The 16,035-nt window shown below is 46.1% G+C and overlaps 6 non-coding genes across 6 annotated transcripts; 3 read left to right on the top strand and 3 right to left on the bottom strand.

The window, feature by feature from the left end:
* The first annotated feature begins 326 nt into the window (after positions 1–326).
* On the top strand, positions 327–399 carry trnav-cac (transfer RNA valine (anticodon CAC)). Its single transcript has one exon. It is a non-coding gene; the product is annotated as a tRNA-Val (tRNA).
* Positions 400–1,949: 1,550 nt separating this feature from the next.
* trnat-agu (transfer RNA threonine (anticodon AGU)) lies at positions 1,950–2,023 on the top strand. The gene has a single exon. It is a non-coding gene; the product is annotated as a tRNA-Thr (tRNA).
* Positions 2,024–5,215: 3,192 nt separating this feature from the next.
* Positions 5,216–5,357, bottom strand: LOC138225867 (U4 spliceosomal RNA). The gene has a single exon (XR_011184277.1). It is a non-coding gene; the product is annotated as a U4 spliceosomal RNA (small nuclear RNA).
* Positions 5,358–13,934: 8,577 nt separating this feature from the next.
* On the bottom strand, positions 13,935–14,006 carry trnae-uuc (transfer RNA glutamic acid (anticodon UUC)). The gene has a single exon. It is a non-coding gene; the product is annotated as a tRNA-Glu (tRNA).
* A 201-nt stretch (positions 14,007–14,207) lies between these two features.
* On the top strand, positions 14,208–14,279 carry trnah-gug (transfer RNA histidin (anticodon GUG)). Its single transcript has one exon. It is a non-coding gene; the product is annotated as a tRNA-His (tRNA).
* Positions 14,280–14,853: 574 nt separating this feature from the next.
* trnav-aac (transfer RNA valine (anticodon AAC)) lies at positions 14,854–14,926 on the bottom strand. Its single transcript has one exon. It is a non-coding gene; the product is annotated as a tRNA-Val (tRNA).
* Between the last annotated feature and the right edge of the window lie 1,109 nt (positions 14,927–16,035).

Raw genomic sequence — 16,035 nt, 5'->3', positions numbered from 1 at the left:
GTGTGAGACGAGCTGACCATCGCTGCAGGAGGTGGGAGGGTCACTCTGGTAGACAGGGCTGACCTTCGGCAACAGGATTTATACTCTCCAAGATGATATTTGCACTTTCTGGAGAGGCCATTTTCTCCACTTCAGTAGCCCGATTTCGTCGATTGCGTGGAGAGGGCTGTAGAATGTGGCGCCGTCTTTCCTGCTCCGTCCATGACAGGCGTGCTGGTCTCTGGAGAGAGAGCACGGTCCATCAGCGCACTCCAATAAAGGCACTGGAAGCAGCTGAATCGCATTGGCGAAGCTCAGCACTGGGCCGCTGGGCATGTCTTACCACTGTTTCCGTAGTGTAGTGGTTATCACGTTCGCCTCACACGCGAAAGGTCCCCGGTTCGAAACCGGGCGAAAACAGATTTCTTTTGTCGCCACGCACAAAAGGGGATTGGGGATTCGCCTAGCGCTGTGATCGAACAGACCCACTCACCTCTTAGTGTGGCGGGATCTGCACAGTGCATGTCGCAGCGCATCCTGCTTTCACTTCAATGCGCGTCCTGATGTACCCCTGTCTCCCGCGTGACAGGTGGGGACAGGTGACAGGTCCTATACTAACGAGGAAGACATCGCTCTCTCCGACCCCCCGGCATCGTGTCCCGACCCACCGTGCTGGAAGCCGACGCGTGCTGTGATTCCTTTACGGAGCAGAAATGACAACCGAGGAGCCGAGAGATCATTTCAGCATTTCGCGTCTGAACGGAAAACACAAACGACCAACTCAGAATGACTTGCCTTTGACGCTTTTCAAAGCGTTCTTTGTGCACGACGACTGCGCCGCCTAGCAGATACAAATGGGTTGTACAACTTTGAAGTAGCAAATGGAAGAGGGCTAAGCCCCCTCTCTTTTAGCCCAGGTTCGATCTGTCTCCCAGAATCACCAGGGCGCACACACACACACCCGTGCCGTTGAAGTGCTTTGCTTCATTTCTAAGGGCAACTCAACATTCACTCCTACCCCGAGTGCAGAAAAGACAGCGTCCGCAGCAACAACAGCTCAGGTCTCTGCACAGGAGCTAAGCTGCCCCCATCTCCTCTGCTCTGCGGCTCCTGCAGAGCGGAGTCCTGCCTGGAGCCGTGTTTGCAGGCGGCAGCTCCCCACGCTCTGTCTGTGCGTCGTGAAATTAATTAATAACGTTAATAAATTTATAAAGTTATAAATTAGAAATTAATAACGATATAATTATATTCATGTACCGCAACACAAGAATAGTACACGCTGTACATTGTCTGTCGATAATGTTTCTGTAGTGCTTTAGTGGGTTAGGTTCCTGACTTCCATGTCACACGGTCTATGATTGAATCCCATGGAACTATGACTTTATTTTTTAACAAACATTTCTTTGAAAAAATGAAACGTTTCCCTTGGTCAGAGATTAAATAAAACCTCACTTTTTTAGGTTTTACTGTGCAGAGTGAGGTTTTACCTCACTTTTTTTGAGCAGAAGGTTTACTGTGACCTGAGAAGGGCCGGCATCCAATCACGGTGGTAAATACACACAAGCTCTCACTCATCTGAGCTACATGGCTACCAAGATGATCTCGGGTGCGCCGAGCTGGTACGGAACATATTGAACTGATCGACGGCGAATTGTCTCTCAGACAGGCTTTTCACCTCTAAGCTCCCTGACTGACAGTGATCAGCTAGGTAGTGAAACAGTCAGCTGCTTCTAAGCCTTAAACAGCTGCATCTCGGCGCTTCCACGGAGAGATGATTTGAAAGCCGAACATCACCCATTGGGAACACCTTACTATCACTAGTTTAAGAGACTCTTAAGGTCTTGCAGAGGTGCCTGTCTAATAGCATGCGCTTTGCAAGCTATAGGTGTTTAGGCTGAGGCAGAATGCCTGTTAACAAAATGTTTTTCTAAAGGTGTGTCCAAGTGGCTGCAAAAGGACAACGCTCCTGGGGTGCTGTGGCTTAGTTGGTTAAAGCGCCTGTCTAGTAAACAGGAGATCCTGGGTTCGAATCCCAGCGGTGCCTTCTTTGTTCTGTCTTCTTGAACAGTACTGGTCGTTATGGACAACCGCCTACAGCTAGACTTAATTAAATGCAAGTATTCATTTCCTGTCTTTAACGCGACTTGTTTTTCTTAAAATGGATGCAACTTGCAAAACATGAAATACAAACCTTGCTAATCAGCGCTAGCGGCTGGCAAAAAAAAAAGAAGTCAGCAATGCTTTTTTCTTTAACCTTAACCCTACTAATGGAGAAGAGTTAAACGACCGAGTCTATGCAGCTTAAACGGTGCGCACGTCGGGTTCTTAGCTGGTAAATCACGCTCACCCCAGTCCTTAATCTTTTAAAGAGGATACAAAATTGAACCTAGTCGCCACATCACATACATCCTGTTCAATGATAAAAAGGTAACATCTATCCTCGCTCCAGACTAAATCTCACGTTGAGGGCATATTTTTTTTCACTTTACCGTGAGTCGGGCTCGGCTGCACAGAGGAGAGAGCAGAGCAATGAGGTCACGGGGACAGGGGAGTCACACGCTGGCGGTTTGAATACGCGGAAGATCACTGAGGGATCCACAGTATATGGACCCTCCGTGCGCCATCAGTCCGCACTCCGGACTCTGAATCCTGCCATCCGAGTTAAGATCTCGGCGGAACCTGAGGCACAGTTCCTTCTTAAAACGTAATCTGGTGAGCATTTCTAGAATCGTACTTGTATAGATGCAGCCTTTAATGTGTTGCTAGGTTAAAATTGATGACTTCTTGTATTTCAGTAGGCAACTGCCCTCTTGATTTCGGATTTAATTTCTATATTACAGGGGCGCTTTTATGATGACAGAGTCATGTTCAGGTACTTTGCTTGATGGAGGAAGCTCATTTCGGACTCTGTGATCTGCTCACCTGGAAAGGTCTGCTGTACTACTACAAGAGAGAAGTAGTCTGGAAGAAGGGACAATTTTATGATGCTTTGGAAGGTAATGTTTTTTTTTTCTTTGAAATCGAAATGAATCAGAATAGCAGTGCAAAAGACAAACTCTTGGTTTGGTTTAAAGAGATATGGTTTTAAAACAGACAACATGGAGAAAACAGGTGTTTCTCACTTTTGGAAAAGAATGGACCGGGGGTAATATTTTACTAGTTGCAGGGCTGAGCTCACTGGGTTACAGTCCTGCAGTGTCACACCACGTCCAGTGGCGCAATGGATAACGCGTCTGATTACGAATCAGGAGATTGTAGGTTCGACTCCTACCTGGCTCAGGTCATTTTTAAACGCATCGGGCTGCTCCCTAAGTAGTCTGTGCTACTTACTGCATTGTAATTGCACCCAGTAAGAGATTTCCTTCATGTAAATGAACTGCACCTGACAGCTTTAGAAAAACACCTGGGCTCAGTACGGTGCTGAGAACTCAGCGTTGCTGTTCTAATTAGCACGCACTGCATCGGCTATGAACCCGAACTTTTCAATTATTCCGATCAGTAAGTCAACACGTAGTCCACATGAAAGGAAGAATAATCTCTTGTCTGTCTCTTGCTTTTATAGAACTGAATGTCCCTGACAATGTACTGTTAGTTTTAATTGAAGAACGGCATTTGTGTTCAAATATACCAGACAAGTTTACGTAACTGCTCGTGCGACACTCAGTTGTAATTAGTCAAGAAATAAAGTCGAACAACAGCTGCGGGTTTGATTCTGAACGTACAGATGCAGCCATTCAAAATGGGTGAGGTATTTCGCGGATGGATTTCTAGTCCATCGCTTTAACCACTCGGCCACGACTACAGCAAGCCCCACCGCCGTTGCGTTCTTGCTACATTCTTACCTGGATCGCGAGGCGCCGGCGGAAGCCTATTTCAAAGTCGTTCTCCGTTTCAAAAAAACATTTCCAAAATACAAGCCTTGCAGACAGACACGCCTCAGAGGACTTAAGGGTGGCTTCATGTCGGAATGATAAAGTCTCCCCGTCCGGACATGAAAATGCCACTTTGTTACACACACAAAAAGAATCAACAACAGAGAAATGCCCACAAGCATTTCAAAAGCCGCACCACGCCGCACTTGAAATAGCTCTTACATTAGAGGTAGACGCAGGAATCGCCTTTTTATTTACGCTCTTACCAACGCGATGGAAAGCAAAACAAAGCAAAGCAGAGCAAAACAAAACGAACAAACGAAAACCCTCACGTCCCGCACTTGCATATAACGCCGTTACGTGCCCAAGCGGTATTGTACATCATCCTAGCACTGCACCCCGGGGCGTACGGTATAAGGGAACGAGCACACGCCGCGAATCATCTCGAAACACTCCCTACAGCTGTAAGGCGCCTTGAAGCGTGCACCCCCAACATTCTTCTTTGTGCATCTGTGAAAGGTAAACTCTTGAGCAAACCCTGAACCAGCTCTAAGGAAACTAATCCGATTAGACGTTACTTTGACTCATCTTTTTACGCTCAGTGCTGGATTGCTCAAACTCTTACAGGGGATTCTGAGCGGTGTCTGCATACACGCAGTCTGATACGGGTGCTGAAAGCTTGAGCTACTCTCAATGTCATGCTGCCTTTCCCCGGAGTAAATCTGTTACATTGAAAGAATGCTTCTCGCAGGTTCAAAAAGGGACCCTTGTTAATTGGAGAAATCAATGATTTCGAATGAATTCTGTATGCGTTAAAAGACAGCTATACACAGAAAACATGCAGGACACTGCTCACGATGTTTCCCGAGCCGAAACACAGTGCGTTTTTCCAAGCCATTTGACAACGCCCGCCCACTGAAAACTGCAGCAGATCGTGTAAAGGCGTTCAACTTTGTAACTACTGCACGCACAGGAAGCAGAATAAATTCCTCTTTTCAAACTGTCAAAGGTTTGCTTTGCGAACGCTGCAGGACATCGCACAATCTCTTTTGAACGGGGACAAACGATTTCTTATGGGGCGCAGTAAGTACAGACGTTTAAAAAGCTCCACTCATGCCGACGATGCAGCATGAAGAAGCGCAACCTAACGTTTGACAGACAAAAGCCGGGCGCCGCTACGAGCAATATGAAATCAAACTGACAGCACACGGCGGTTCGCGCTGACTCAAAAGTGATCTCGACAGACGCTGTTCTCTGCATAACGCTGAAAGAGCTAAAGAGCGTTTCTGTTGAGACGTAACAAGCTCGTTTCTTTCTACCATGATGTCACCATGACCAAATCTGTCTTTAAACACCTTGCTCAGTCTCTGACGAGACTGTCAAAAATTGCTTTCGCCGATTGTATTGCAAACCGGCGGAAGCAGGGTATTGGGAAAAGTTTTCAACTAGCAATAATCGCGCCTCGGCTAAACCTCACAGGCTACGATACTGCCACTGCGCAAAGCTGACGGTTGCCAGGCAACCGCAGGGATCCTATGGAAATTGTTATCGATCGTCTCATGGCATGTCGTTGCTGTAACGCTTCATATTTGTCGTCTTCTTCTTCTAGCTTGAGGTTTTGAAGAATTTCATGACAGACAAGGGCTCCGTCGGGAACAAAGGCCGTTGTGAGAAAACAGTTGCTTATTTTCAGCACCAGAAATACAACCCTTTAAATACAAGATGACAGAACAATGACGAAGGGCATGCCGGGAGGAACTCATGCACTACAGTGGAAAGGGGGCGGGCACGTACAGTTCACATTCAAGCCACAAGTACTCTTCTCGGATGTTGCACAAACAAATCCTAACGTCTTGAAAGCATTGCAGCATGTTTGTGTCCCACTTCCCGTGACTGCAGGACGACTGACACGAACGGACAAACACAATCTGTGGCGTTTAGCGTGACATAGTCTTGCAGGCATCTTGCTGTCTCACTGCAATACTATACCGCTGGAGGAAACAGTCCATCTGGCCATGCAACTCATTTGAGCGTTGGTGGTATAGTGGTGAGCATAGCTGCCTTCCATGCAGTTGACCCAGGTTTGATTCCCAGCCAACGCAGTGGTGAATATTTTCAAATGCTGTCACAAGCCTTGGATTGTGACTAGCAAAGCGAAGCCTTCTGAAAGAGCTAAAGCACTGCAAAACGGAATTGAGGGAGAATCTTACAGGGGATTCTGAGCGGTGTCTGCATACACGCAGTCCGATACGGGTGCTGAAAGCTTGAGCTACTCTCAATGCTGCCTTTCCCTGGAGTAAATCTGTTACATTGAAACAGCCCCGGGAGTGCTGTCCTTTTGCAGCCACTTGGACACACCACTCAGACACATCTGCATTCGGTGTGTGCTCCGCCTGCTCGCTGAGCAAGTTGCCACCTTTACATACAATAGCAACATCGACACCAAGAGAAAGGATGACAAATGGCTTTTATCTGGAACTTTTCATGTGCAAGGAGCTCAATGTGCTTTCTGTGTACAACAGGGCCACTGAACTCCACACTGGCCACTGAACTACAGCAGTGGCTTGCTGGCTTGACATCTCCCAAGGAAAATGTTGAAATCGCATGTGGAACAGGAAAATGACCCTCGAGTACAAGGGAAAAAAAAGAAAAAGATCATCTGGAGTGTGCCAACCCAGTTGGGACAACCCAGTTTTGTTGACGAAGTGGCCGAGTGGTCAAGGCGATGGACTGCTAATCCATTGTGCTCTGCACGCATGGGTTTGAATCCCATCCTCGTCGGTTTCCATGTCTGACATGTGTGACGTTGGCCCTCCTGTTGTTTGCTCCAGATCTAGAGCTGTACATTTTCTAGCGGTGGCTGAACATGGTATAGTAGGCTAACGTCGGTATCGAGCAGTGACAGTAACAGTATTTACGTGCCGCTGCTGCCAAGTGGCTCTGGGTTGAGACCGCGTTTCCACTTACTTGCAACGCAAACGGAGAAAGCGATTTTTGACAGTCTCTTGAGAGACTGCGCTAGGTGCTTAGGGATAGACTTTGTAAGTTCCCCCTGGGATGGTGGCCTCTCAAATAGTTTGTGATTCCTCTAGACGTTTATACAGTAGAAGCCTGCTTCGTGGCTTAAATCCAAGCTAAGGAAACGAGTTAGATGTCTGATGCAGAACTGCGAATTCAATGAAGGGGAACACTACAGTACATTGCACTGTATGTGTGAGGAAAGCTGCCCCCTTCTGTCCCTTGTCGACCGAACAGAGTACTGTAAAGGATACCGCCAAGAAACTTTAGGATGCTGGTTGGAATCCAGCTCCAAAGAAGCCCCTTTGGGTGTTATGTCATCAAAAAGTAAGAACAGCGAATCTCCCTTTGATCAAAAGCGCAACAGAACTGTTTTCCGTGGAGCAGCTTTCAGACCCGCAGACCTGTTTTATTTGTAGGGCAGGGCGCATTCCCAAATGCGAATCTCCTGTTTTAGAAATGCTTTGGGCGGCGTGAAGTGAAAATAAGAAATGGGCTCCAGATGCACATGGAAGCAATCAAGTGTTTCATCCGAGCTGTTTCAAAGACTGCTCAAGAGCTTTCCTTTCACAGAGGCGCAACGATTAATGATGGGGGTGCACCCTTCAATGCGCCTTCCCAGTGGGCATTGATTCGTCGAATATACGTATATTTACAGCGAAAATACGGCTATACGTATATATACGTCGCCTCGACGTATAATCAACGTCGAATTGCAACCATAAAATCGACGACATGAATAAACGCATATATAACATCGAAAACACATCTAACACAGTGCCTGAGGCTTTTTACTGTATGTATCGTGTGTGCCGCAACTAGGAGTATACGGCACTCTGCACAGTGTTCGAAGTAAATTATTTTCGCAGTAATAAATTTATTATATTTACTATATTTATTATACACGTGTAAATTTATTACTGCGAAAATAATTTACTTCGAACACTGTGCAGAGATTCTAGACAAATTGCAGACAACATTTAGACGTCTAAGGTATGCGTTTAATAGACGAATATTATACGTCTTTTGCCCACTGTGCTGCCCTCTTGATTTCGGATTTAATTTCTTTATTACAGGGGCGCTTTTATGATGACAGAGTCATGTTCAGGTACTTTGCTTGATGGAGGAAGCTCATTTCGGACTCTGTGATCTGCTCACCTGGAAAGGTCTGCTGTACTACTACAAGAGAGAAGTAGAGTCTGGAGGAAGGGACAATTTTATGATGCTTTGGAAGATAGTTTTTTTTTTCTTTGAAATCGAAATGAATCAGAATATCAGTGCAAAAGACAGACTCTTGGTTTGGTTTAAAGAGATATGGTTTTAAAACAGACAAAATGTAGAAAACAGGTGTTTCTCACTTTTGGAAAAGAATGGACCGGGGGTAATATTTTACTAGTTGCAGTGCTGATCTTACTGGGTTACAGTCCTGCAGTATCACACTGGATAACGTGTCTGACTACGGATCAGGAGATTGTAAGTTCGACTCCTGCCTGGCTCGGGTTGTTTTTAAACGCATCGGGCTACTCCCTAAGTAGTCTGTGCTACTTACTGCATTGTAAGAGTACCCAGTAAGAGATTCCCTTCATGTAAAGGAACTGCACCTGAAAGCTTTAGAAAAACACCTGGGCTCAGTACGGTGCTGAGAGCTCAGCTTTGCTATTCTAATTAGCACGCACTGCATCGGCTATGAACCCGAACTTTTCAATTATTCCGATCAGTAAGTCAACACGTAGTCCACATGAACGGTAGAAATATTCTCTTGTCTGTCTCTTGTTTGTATAGAACTGAATGTCCCTGACAATGTACTGTTAGTTTTAATTGAAGAACGGCATTTGTGTTCAAATATACCAGACAAGTTTACGTAACTGCTCATGCGACACTGAGTTGTAATTAGTCAAGAAATAAAGTCGAACAACAGCTGCGGGTTTGATTCTGAACGTATGAGATTTCAGCGCCTTTTACTTCCATTGACAAATGACAGAGATTCGAAGAGAGATCCTTCAGACCAGCAAGCAAACCCACGGCTATTTCGGTTTTCTATCTAGGCAACGTTGGTGTCTGCAATAGCATACATGAAAGCGTGATGCAATTTCTGTGGCTACATTTGTTGCACGTCATGCACAGTAAGAGTGTTTCTAACACCAAATAAAAAGTCAACAATTAGCGATCACGCCTTCTCCTCAGTTAACCCACTGAAACCCTTGCTGTTAACAGTTCTTTACTGCGTGCTTTACGAGCACCTACATATTGTGTCGGTTCTTTCAGCTGTATTCATTAGGTTTTCAAAGGCATAAGTAGAGCACCAGAGGTGCGAACGCAAAATGTGTGGTTATCTGAAGAATTTATTTCCATGGCAGCAGGGCCAAGCGATTTAGCGTTCTTATAGTACCAGGAAAGGAGAAGCGGCACTTAGCCTCTGCCTCGCAGGCACAAGGTGACGTGCGGCAGACGCCGGAGTCGGCAGGTTTCGAACCTGCGCGGGGAAGCCCCAACGCATTTCGAGCCCATCGCCTTAACCACTCGAGCACGACAAAAGCGAGCCCGCCGCCGCCGCCGCATTCCTCCTATAATCAAACACGGACTGCGAGGTGGCTGCGGAAACCTTTTTAAAGTTGCTCTCCGTTAAAAAAAAAATACCTTTCACAAGATACGTGCCGGCAGACAGACACGCCTCAGAGGGTTTAAGGCTGGCTTCACGTTCAAATGATAAAGTCCCCCCGTCCGGATGTCAAAATGCAACGTTGTCAGACAGAACAAACATCAACAAACCACAAATGTGGACAAGGATTTTACAAGCTGCACCACACTGCACTTTCAAAAGCATTTACGTTCGTGTTAGACGCAGGACTTGCCTTTGATTTGCGCGCTTACGAACGCCATGGAAAACGAAACTAAACTAAAGCCCTCAGCTCCTGCACTTGATTATAATGCCGTTACGTGTCGAAGCAGTAATTTACGTCATCCTACCACTGCAACACGGGGAATAGAGAGAAATGAGCACACGCTACGAATCGTCTCAATCACTCCCTAGAGTCGTAAGGCGCATTGAAGGGTGCACCCCCATCATTAATCGTTGCGCCTCTGTGAAAGGAAAGCTCTTGGGCAGTCTTTGAAACAGCTCGGATGAAACACTTGATTTCTTCCATGTGCATCTGGAGCCCACCCAGTGGGCAAAAGACGTATAATATACGTCTATTAAACGCATACCTTAGACGTCTAAATGTGGTCTACAATTCGTCTAGAATGAAATTCTAATATACGTCTAAAGTTATACGTCAATTATACGTCTATGTTTAGACGTTCATTATACATAAATGGTTGGAGTTCTATTATACGGATAAATTTAGAGGACTATTATACATATATGGTTGGAGTTCCGGATAACTTTAGAGGTCTATTATACGTATATGGTTAGAGGTCTATTATACGCATAACTTTAGAGGTCTATTATACGTATATGGTTAGAGGTCTGTTATACGTATATGGTTAGAGGTCTATTATACGGATAACATTAGAGGTCTATTATACGTATATGGGTAGAGGTCTATTATACATCAAAGATAGGTTTTATAGGTTTAGAAACAAGTAAACCAAGCCAATGATTAGATTTAGAAATGTATTCTGAAAATACACATTCACACCTGAAACATGTATTTCAAATTATACATTGTATACAATCAATCAACAATCAACATATGGGCAATAATCATAAAAAACACAACTAGTCTTGAACTTCAGCTACAAATTCTGGTAACATGGCAATATACAGTATAGGTGAGTAGCACCTGAAGAAGGCTCCACGGCCGAAACGTTGTGTTCTCTTTCTTCTTTTTTTCAGCATGGAATAAACCTATTACTTGTTCCAATATACAGTATAGTAATGACAAACACAAAACTAATTACATTAACACACTAACTCAAAACCACATTTTGATTCAAATATACATTTTAAAATGTACAACTTCTATATTTCCAAGAAAAAAAAATATTACAATGGTAATGGTAGTTAAGATGATTTTTGTCCACTATTTGCAAACCCTGTCTAATTGTCCTAACAGTTAGAACCAAAAACCTATTATTTTCAGTGTCCAGATCTCCTGGCCCCCTGCCTTGCATATGCATTCTTCAAGTAACACATTGCATGGTCCTTTATTTCTTTTTCTGTTGATGTAGGGTGGGACTTCAGCACCGCAGCTAGGAGAAAATTATATAATATTACTTCCCAAATAAATGATGATTAATATCTTCTTTAGTATAATCTAAAAAATGAACGGTTTACTAAGCTCAAAACTGAAATAAATGTATAAAATTTAGCTTGCATCATAGCAGTTGAGCAATAAAGTCTGTCCTAATTAAAGAGTACCCAAAGTTTGAAAGTACAACATAGAATAAGAATAGAGAAACGGCAAAACGATTTTGTGTCATCTTCCCCATTCACACTATTTTATGTGCCATTTTTTGCTTATTCACGTACTATTTTAATCAAAATAATATTAAGAAAGATCTGTATGTATTCAGATAGTATTATTATTGTTCATACTTACTCGTCAAAAGAGGATTGCTGAGATATTTGCGGATATACTTCTACATTTGAAAAACGTGTCCAAAATGGTGACCAACGAATACTAGCAATGCATTGTGGTATATAAGCGGAAAATATGCTGGGTTCGATATTTTCTCAACGTATGCGTTTATTAATGTTGTCGATATTATGGTTGAAATATAACATTGAAAATACATCGCGGCTATGTGCCCCCTGCTATGAGCTGATGTGCAATTTTAACGCATGTAGTTAGTAAGGATCGGTCACTGTTGTATGGTATTATATATAATGACATTATGGAATAGGATGGGGACAGGCCTGGCATCACGGGGGGAGGGGGGAATGTCGCCCTTTCAGTTTTGGGCAAAAAGATTTACCTAACTTAATTTGCGCCCTAAAAAAATAGTTGTACTTTGTCAATGGTCAGACAACACTAAATGACACGAACAGTCACTCAGTCTGTTTGATGGGCAGGAGGGCTATCCGTCCAGGAACTGCACATATCAGTGTCGTTATTGAGTGTCAACATTACGATCCTGTTTGCTCAGGTGGACCGATTCCTTGCAGTAGTTTATCATTATACTTAAAATCGTTATATAACTAGGACTAGTTATAGCAGTCTGTGCTTTCTGTTGGTTTTACAACATTTTTTCTTAACGATTCAGAACGTCCATGTAGCTGCAAAAATGAACGCTTATGGTACTTTTCGCTCCAGGCAATACTCTCCAGTGAGAGTGACGAAAAATGTGAAACTGAACTTCATCGCAAATACCAGATTGCTAGTCGATATCTTCTATCATGAAGCACTAATCAATGGCATAGCTGCGAGATTTCATTTGGGTAGCTGCACCGTACAGCTCCGTTTCAACCGAAATATCACCCCCGCTCAGAATTTCAGACGCCCCCCTACAGATTTTTCCCCGGGCACCGCGCACTGATGGGAGACGGGGTTTCCAGGAAATGGTATCAACTTTTCTCAAGAAAATAAAAATAGAAACTCTATAGGCACTCAAACATTTTACTGTTTTTTTTTCAGGCAGGTGGCAAGACCCCTCCGCAAAACCCTTGTATGCCAAGCTGTGGGCATTGATTCGTCGAATATACGTATATTCACGGCGAAAATAAGGTTATACGTATATATACGTCGCCTCGACGTATAATCAACGTCGAATTGCAACCGTAAAATCGACGACATTAATAAATGCATATATAACGTCGAAAACACATCTAACACTAGGAGTATACGGCACTCTGCACAGTGTACGAAGTAAATTATTTTCGCAGTAATTAATTTACACGTGTATAATAAATATAGTAAATATAATTAATTACTGCGAAAATAATTTACTTCGTACACTGTGCAGAGTGCTGTATACTCCTAGTGTTAGATGTGTTTTCGACGTTATATATGCGTTTATTAATGTTTATTTCACAGTGTCGTGCACCTTTTCATTGCTCTCGCTTTCAGAGCCTCCGCACGGCACACGACTCAACATCAGGAAGCACATTGAAGTGAAAGCAGGGAGCGCTGCGACATGCACTGTGCAGATCCCGCCACACTAAGAGGTGAGTGGGTCTGTTCGATGCACAAAGAACGCTTTGATAAGCGTCAAAGGCAAATCATTCCGAGTTGGTCGTTTGTGTTTTCCGTTCAGACGCGAAATGCTGAAATGATCTCTCGGCTCCTCGGTTGTCATTTCTGCTCCGTAAAGGAATCACAGCACGAGTCGGCTTCCAGCACGGTGGGTCGGGACACGATGCCGGGGGTCGGAGAGAGCGATGTCTTCCTCGTTAGTATAGGACCTGTCACGTGGACCTGTCACCTGTCCCCACCTGTCACGCGGGAGACCGGGGTACATCAGGACGCGCATTGAAGTGAAAGCAGGATGCGCTGCGACATGCACTGTGCAGATCCCGCCACACTAAGAGGTGAGTGGGTCTGTTCGATCACAGCACTAGGCGAATCCCCAATCCCCTTTTGTGCGTGGCGACAGAAGAAGTCTGGTCTGTTTCCTCCCGGTTTCGATCCGGGGATCTTTCGCGTGTGAGGCAAACGTGATAACCACTACACTACGGAAACTGTGGTCAGATGTGCCCAGCGGCCCAGCGCTGAGCTTCACCAATGCGATTCAGCTGCTTCCAGTGCCTTTATTGGGATGCGCTGATGGACCATGCTCTCTCTCCAGAGACCAGCACGCCTGTCATGGACGGAGCAGGAAAGACGGCGCCACATTCTACAGCCCTCTCCACGCAATCGACGAAATCGGGCTACTGAAGTGGAGAAAATCGCCTCTCCAGAAAGTGCAAATATCATCTTGGAGAGTATAAATCCTATTGCCGAAGGTCAGCCCTGTCTACCAGAGTGACCCTCCCACCTACTGCAGCGATGGTCAGCTCGTCTCACACGCGAGAAGTTTCGGCTGGAAACAAGCGCCCCCTCTTCTCGCACGTTGAGTAGTTTTAATGCGGCTCCTTCGTACACAGTGCTGATCTTTTGGAAAGCAGGAGGCAAGATTGACACGTTCCCATACCGGGAGTCGAACCCGGGCCGCCTGGGTGAAAACCAGGAATCCTAACCGCTAGACCATATGGGAGTGCACAACCCTGCTGTTCCGGGCATCATGCAAGCAAACTACATAAATATGAGAAAACACGCAAGAGAGCTGTCACTCAGAGTGTCGAAGGGTCGATGTATACTGGGGCTCAGTTGAAATGCAACGTCAGGACTTTCCCGAATTATGTCACACGAAGAGAGCACAGCCTTTTCCGCCCTGCCACGTGTGTATCGGTAACTCGCCGTGATCGTATAGTGGTCAGTACTTTGTGTTGTGGCCGCAACAACCCCGGTTCGAATCCGGGTCACGGCAGAATAGGGGCGTCTGCTTTTACTACTTGCACGAATGAAGGCAAAAAAAAGCCAATTGATGTGAACGAACGGCGCTTTACAGAGGAGTACTGCCTGACTGGATCGTTGATGAACGACAGAGACCACTCCGACCTCTTCTCGGGTTTCTTCAATGACTTACTAAGGATCTTCTTCACATTCGCCCATGCAGGGGAAGCCAGTTACACCAAAGCAAACGCAGGAAAGTGCAATTCAAGCAGAGACCAGGAGGGACTTGTTTACACCGAGAGTGGTCGGAGAATGGAACAATGCGCCCAGCCCTGTTGCTGGAGCCGATTCTTGATGAGATCTTGGGCTCACTAAGAAGCCCCCGCTGGATGCTAATCTTTCTGTTGTTCTTGCAGGTCCTGCGCTGCTATTGAGCCGACAGAGCTCGTCCTGATCTGTCGGCACAGCCCAATTGCAAATGATCGGCTCCGCATACAGAAGGAACGTGCGTTTGGTACAAGAGTGCATGAAGGCACCGGAAATACATTGGGAACAAATGACCGGTCGCTCAATACCTCTGTGAAGTACAGGAGCGTGCAAAACGAGGCTGTTTCCGCCCGGTCTCGAACCGGGGACCTTTCGCGTGTTAGGCGAACGTGATAGCCGCTACACCACGGAAACCTGCGGGGACTGCTGCTGGTGTCTCGCTTGCGTTTCGGGCTGAGAAAGGGACGCGTTTAGGCAGGGGGCGCTGGAGAGAGGAACAAAGGGCGCGATGAAACAAAACACCGAAACCCGGGATCTTTAGATCTTCAGTCTAACGCTCTCCCAGCTGAGCTATTTCGGCGGTGCACAGAGCCCACAGCCACCTGCTCCAGCCTTCCTGTGTTGCGGCATGAGCGCACCAAGAGTAGCGGGAGAGTGTTGCAGGAACGTCACTCAGAAGGAAAGCCACCCAGGTGCGCCCTCTGAGCTCTGTCCAGCGCATCTTCCTCGCATGGACTCCTGCCTGCGACGGGCAGGAAACAATTAGCAAGAACAGAACAACACCCCATGGGTGTCTCATGACCACACCTTAGGTTGTGACACGTGCAGGTGTGAGGGGTTGCCGGGCTACTTTGGAGCAGAGCTTGGGCGGAGGGAGGGCGGGAAAGCAGACAAAGAGGTGACACCTCAAGGTCTGCACGATCACAGCTCTCCGCCGCCCCAGGCTTCCGCTCGATAAGCTGCTGGACACACCCGCCCCTCCTCACACAGACCGTGGAAAAGCCCCCGAGTCGGAGGGCTCTCTCTTCCTCCCAGGAGCTCTTGGACACGACGCACAGACAGGGTGCGGGGAGCCGCCGCCTGCAAACACGGCTCCAGGCAGGACTCCACTCCGTAGGAGCCGCAGAGCAGAGGAGATGGGGGCAGCTTAGCTCCTGTGCAGAGACCTGAGCTGCTGTTGCTGCAGACGCTGTCTTTTCTGCACTCGGGGTAGGAGTGAATGTTGAGTTGCCCTTAGAAATGAAGCAGAGTACTTCAACGGCACGGGTGTGTGTGTGTGCGTGCGCCCTGGTGATTCTGGGAGACAGATCGAACCTGGGCTAAAAGAGAGGAGGCTTAGCCCTCTTCCATTTGCTACTTCAAAGTTGTACAACCCATTTGTATCTGCTAGGCGGCGCAGTTGTCGTGCACAAAGAACGCTTTGAAAAGCGTCCAAAGCAAGTCATTCCGAGTTGGTCGTTTGTGTTTTCCGTTCAGACGCGAAATGCTGAAATGATCTCTCGGCTCCTCGGTTGTCATTTCTG

Source organism: Lepisosteus oculatus, unplaced genomic scaffold, assembly GCF_040954835.1.
Source record: "Lepisosteus oculatus isolate fLepOcu1 unplaced genomic scaffold, fLepOcu1.hap2 HAP2_SCAFFOLD_106, whole genome shotgun sequence".
Lineage (NCBI taxonomy): Eukaryota > Metazoa > Chordata > Actinopteri > Semionotiformes > Lepisosteidae > Lepisosteus > Lepisosteus oculatus.
This window is presented reverse-complemented; position numbering and strand designations above follow the sequence as displayed.